Raw genomic sequence first — 5,667 nt, 5'->3', positions numbered from 1 at the left:
AGTAATACAATAAAGGTTGACAACAATTTAGGACAAGTAACCATGACGCCAGTTTACTAGACAATTTCGGCGCGGTATTTTGAATATCGCGTGTTGAGAGCCGGCTGTTTTTATTCGTTTTTATGGTCAATATGAGTTTGTTTAAAATAAAACCACGTGATTCGTGCTTGATAACTGTTGTTTCTGTCATATAATGTTGTGATTGCCGGAGTCATCCTTTAAATAAGTCTATTATTGAAAGTCAATTATCAAATGCGAAAGGCAATGTCGAGAAAATACGGATACATATTAAAATAACAATAATTATCTACATGTGGGTGTTTAAAACAAATTTTGCATGCTCATTTTTTGTTCCGTATATTTCGGAGAAAATCTTCTTCGTCATCAGCGGGGGTAGCTGAATGTTGACTAGTTGATCTTCTATCCAGTCTGGACGTTGGTAGCGTCCTATGTATTTCCAGTAAAGAATCATGGGGTCTTGATAGTTCACGGCCTTTTCTTTATGCAAATAGCTTCCTTCACCTTACGCTGAAAAAGTTCAGTTCTACGCGTACGCAATTTTTTTTATCTCGCGTGATAAAAACAAAAACTGAAAACCATTCGTTTTTCACGGATCAGCTTTTATTTGACCGATTTTAAAAACAATATTCAACTGAATTTGGCCGAAATTCAAAGTCAAATTTACTTTAAAATATCAAAGGTTATGTTTGTCAATCAGAAAAAGTTAATTTTAAGTATCCCATATTCCATGAGATTTTTGTTACCATAAATTCGGTAAATTTCGCCAGCCCATAAGGGGCTGGTATCTAATTCATAGATGGGATTTGTGTACACTAAGATTAGCTAAGATTATAGCCTTCTTCTATTGGTATGAATTTTTTTTTACTTCTTCTGGTGGACATGTTTTTGATGTCTGCTAATTCGATTTGTGAGGAAAAAAAGTATGTTTTGCCGTTTCAACGAACGAAAACGATTGAGTATCGCCAAAGTTATGTTTGAATTAATTATGACTTAAAAAGTTATCATAGGTTAGGCCTACACATATAAAAATAAACTTGTTCAGCAATCAGCATATCATAAAAAAAATGACATGGTCAACAAGGTAATTAGCGGGGTATACACAATTTTCAGTATTAGGTGAATTTTTGCCTAAAACACCAACGAGGTCATATCTGTGGACTACTGAGCATAGCATGATGTTTGGTTGCATATGAGTGCATACTTTATATGTTGATAACAGATCTAATAATGTTGTAGAATCAAAATCTTCATTATATGGACCACATTGAAGTCAAAGTAATTATCTATGCTATCCTGTATCGTTTTATGGATAAAATGACTCAAAATGTTATTGATGATATTATTGCTATCTTAAACCAGCGATCTTAAACATCAGTTTTGTCTTTTCAACAGGACAAATCCGATGGAAAATAAAGTATTCAGGGGCTAGCTATAATATGGGCACAAGCCTAATAAGCCTATATAGGATTGAACAATATATCCCATATTTTGACATGCACTTATAGAAAATAAATAAATTATTGTCTTACTTTATAGATTATAAATACTGTAAAATGACATAAAACTAAAGTGAGGCTTTCTTTTTTATTTGATTCAACATTAAACAAAATGATTGAAGACTGAAAAAAAAACACAATTCAGACTATTACAGAATGGAGTAGGTAAGATGCCATGTCTATAGCTTTGCAGGAGTTTTGAACTAACAATCAACACATTCAGAAAAATACAGTTTAAAAGTGAAGATTGTAGTGAGTGATCAGTCCTTTATCATGTGCTTGCCACTATCTACTTTATAGTAAACTATACATTGCGAATTAATATAAAATCATTTTAAAATAAAATGTGCATGTAAGTTGAGTTTACATAGCGAATTAACTAACAACTGCAGTGTATTTCTTATAAGCATGGGTAAAAAGCAGAAAAGACCAAAATACAGAACAATTTGGATTAATGAATTAAAAGAGTTGACAGGAGTTATAGGAGTTTTTTTTTTTTTTTTCAGTGTGCATGGTCTCATCATTGATGGTTTGGTGGACTGTCATGTAACATGGATGTAAGCGTGATCCTAAAAATGCCTTTCACGGTGACCCAAACTATTTACAAGACCTCTTCTGCATTGAGGCTGGCCTTCCCTTTTAAAGGGAATTTTTATTATAAATACGCACGTGACCACCTCCGCGCTGCCATAACAGCTCATAGACAGTAGTGCCTTCTACATAGCGGGTGGTCCCCCTATACATTTGGATGCAAAGGCGGAACAACATGAGACTACTGTGCAGCAAAATTGTCTAGTTTGTTGAACTTTGTGATTATATTGTAAACGTTTCCGTCGTTGAATATTATTTTCCGTCGTCGAATACTTTCAAAACATTATTACAAATTCCGAATTGCAACATGTGTAATTATTTTGCAATTCAATTAATACTTAGATTTGATGATATTTATCTATAGAGTTCCTATCTTTTTCTGCATAGTGGTAAATGCATGAGGATTAGGTCAAGGTTGCTGGTCTTGGTATGTCGTGCTCATGGGCCACGTGTCTATAAAACGTATTTATAAATATAGTCGAAGTATACTGATATACTGAAATGTACAATCATATATTCACACAATTCACCTATTGAATCCCATAAATAAATTTTGGTATGTTTTTTCTAAGACAAATTTAAACACAAATAAATAATATCGAATCTTGTATAAGCTACTCACACCTCACATAAGAGCTTTTAAATGGATCCCTAAATAGCAAAATATTATCAAGTGTTTTTGGTTTTCATTATCATTGTTTTTGTTTCCTTTAATGTACATTAGTATTTACCGTATAATTGCGCGTTAAGTACCACTCTATGTTTAACGTGTAAATTGAACTTTATCAAAGTACAATTATAGAATTTCACTTATATTCATACTTTTGTTATGAAAAAAAGAGTGATGATTTCGTAATATGCATTTTACTTTTGTTTATGCCATTTTATAAATTGTCAATGGATTTTTTCTGTTGATTGATTCCCTTCTCTTCCCTTTCCTTTCCTTTCCTTGCCCTTCCTTTCCTTTCCTTTCCTTTCCTTTCCTTTCCTTTCCTTTCCTTTCCTTTCCTTTCCTTTCCTTTCCTTTCTTTCCTTCCCTTCCCTTCCCCTTCCTTTCCTTTCCTTCCTTCCATTTCAGGTAAATCCTTGTCCACAATTTACACAAGCCCTAGATATGGTACTCACCTAGAAATAAGACCGAGTTAATATGAAACCTGCTGCACACCTGATTTGACACCTAAATGAAGTCAGATCTTCTATGGAAAAATGCACAATATTTAACCAGGTCATCCAATGGAGTTCATATGAGAGAGTTATCAGGTATTAAGGCAATTTGTGATGTTATTATTCTTAAGAAAATATACTGCATCGATTGACATGTGCTAGAACAATGTTAAACTTTAACGAATTAGCTTTCAAATCAAAACTATAAAGTTATTTGATTTGAAAGTAATATCAGCCAGCTGATAGTATTGTTTCAGACAGTTTAGATAGAAGATTATTTTATAAGTTGACTTATATCTAAACCAAAATCCTGATCTCATAAATAATTTGAAATTTCAAATAATCTATAGTCAGTTTCGATTGATTTAATTAATAGAAATGATTAAATGCATTTTACCCTGACACACAAATAAGGTTGTAAAGCAGTTGTTCAGCATTAAAAAAACAATATTTCATAATTATATAAATAATTACATTATAAAATCTGACAGATAATCTAGTGATCATGCAACTATGCTAGCGCTATAAACGACGGGAAAAATATACAAAAAGGATAAGAAATGTGCCCAGCCACTACAGTTCTACAACAGCAAGTAACCTTTTAACACAGTACACCAGCTTGATCAAACAATTGATACCGTTTTAAACAGTTATATACTTTTGAACTAACATAAAATGTCTTTGTTTCTATTATACATAAGGCACCATGCTTAGTTTGGTGTTATAGGGCTATCAGAGCCCAGATAGCTACCGATGTTTTCTTCTATCGGTAGATGTAATACCGATAATACCCTGTAGATGTAATACCCTGTAGATGTAATACATTGTATCAGGCACATTGGTTTACAAACAAATACAGACATGTTCGGGTATCTGATCAAGACACAAACAAGATTAATAATCCGGCTGCAAACAATTGTTTTGATCAGATTAGGCGGTTTCGTCAGTTAAAAGATTTCTCTTCGCTAATTATTATTTGAAAGGTAGTACAAAATGATATTATGTGATGGTGAGGGTGTATGTCATCATCAATGGGGCTCAGTTAGCAATGACTTATTTTGCCCTGTTACCTTAGTAACGAGTCATTCAACGTGGTTCAAACTACTCTTTCTTGGAGTATTTATTCCAGAAAGAACAACTTGAGAGTGATTCAACCAAATTTGGACCATTTTATTTTTCTGTAACCCCTGTGGAATCACCTATTCAATATTTTTTTGCTCATAACTCCTAAACGATAAGACGTAGATATGTAAAACTATATATTTTCTAAATATGTGTGGACAAAAATTAACTAGTTTGAATTTTGACCCCTATACAAACGTTGACCTTCGAAGTTTTGAATTGCCATCAGTGGTGGCAATTTCACACCCCTCAGAATTTCATTTTATACTACCCATACCGATCAAAAAAGAACAACACTTAAACTGGCAAAACCAACCTACCACTCTGCCATAAATGTGTGAATTTTCTTACATAAAGTTGACGAGAATGTACAATGTTTCAACCGGTACAATATTGGTTTTTATTAAAGTTATACAAATCTGTAGTGCCTTGGAGGGTAGATAATCTGCACAGCATTAATCTGTATTGTTTTGTATTGTATTGTGTTGTATTTTATGGTATGGTATTTTATGGTATGGTATGGTATAGTATTGTATTGTTTTGTATTGTTTTTGTTGCTAAAACACTGTGAGAGAGTCTTGACTGGCAGTCTTGACTAGGTGAGTACCAGTACCAGATGGTACTGGGTCAGTCCCATATGCCCTCTTAGATAAAAAATGTTTCAAGAACACTATCAAAAAGGTGCTTCACTGAACCTCTAAAGGGACTCCAAATATTGTCCCGTATATGGAACTCTACGATTCTTCAAAGAATTTTCATGATAATGGTTCTTTGAAGGACCCTATCAAAAGGCTCCTGGTTGAACTTTTAAAGGTTCCTGGTTGAACCTTTAAAGGTTCTTCGAGTTTTATATCCCCATATATGGCACGCTATGGTTCTTCAAAGATCCTTTGCAATAAGATTCTTTGAAGCATGATGACACGTACTCTAGAAATTATCCTTAAAAGTACGGTCTTCAGGATGAACGGACAGAAAATTTGCTTGAAAATATAAAATCCGTGGTGTTAAATAGCGTTTGCCCTGCGTTTAGTATGTAATACGTGCACGAGTAACCCTTTTCAAGTAAAATATGGGTTCATTATGGAACCCTAAAGCTGTGAAGAACCTTATTTTTACTACGAGAACCCATTGAGACTTCTAGCGAACCTTTGAAGGTTCTTCAAGCGCACATGAACCCAATATCAAAAAAGGGGCTGAATCCCACACTTTTGTCAGTGAAACTGGTTCTGTACACAAACCGTTTGAAGGTAGATAGGCAACCCAATCTGTTTGA

At 33.7% G+C, this 5,667-nt stretch overlaps 1 pseudogene; it reads right to left on the bottom strand.

The window, feature by feature from the left end:
• Positions 1–5,231: 5,231 nt before the first annotated feature.
• Positions 5,232–5,350, bottom strand: LOC140143199 (small nucleolar RNA U3; annotated as a pseudogene).
• Between the last annotated feature and the right edge of the window lie 317 nt (positions 5,351–5,667).

The sequence above is a fragment of the Amphiura filiformis genome, chromosome 20, assembly GCF_039555335.1.
Source record: "Amphiura filiformis chromosome 20, Afil_fr2py, whole genome shotgun sequence".
NCBI classification, from domain to species: Eukaryota; Metazoa; Echinodermata; class Ophiuroidea; order Amphilepidida; family Amphiuridae; genus Amphiura; species Amphiura filiformis.
Note: the sequence above shows the minus strand (reverse complement) of the source record. Positions and strands in the feature narration are given on the sequence as shown.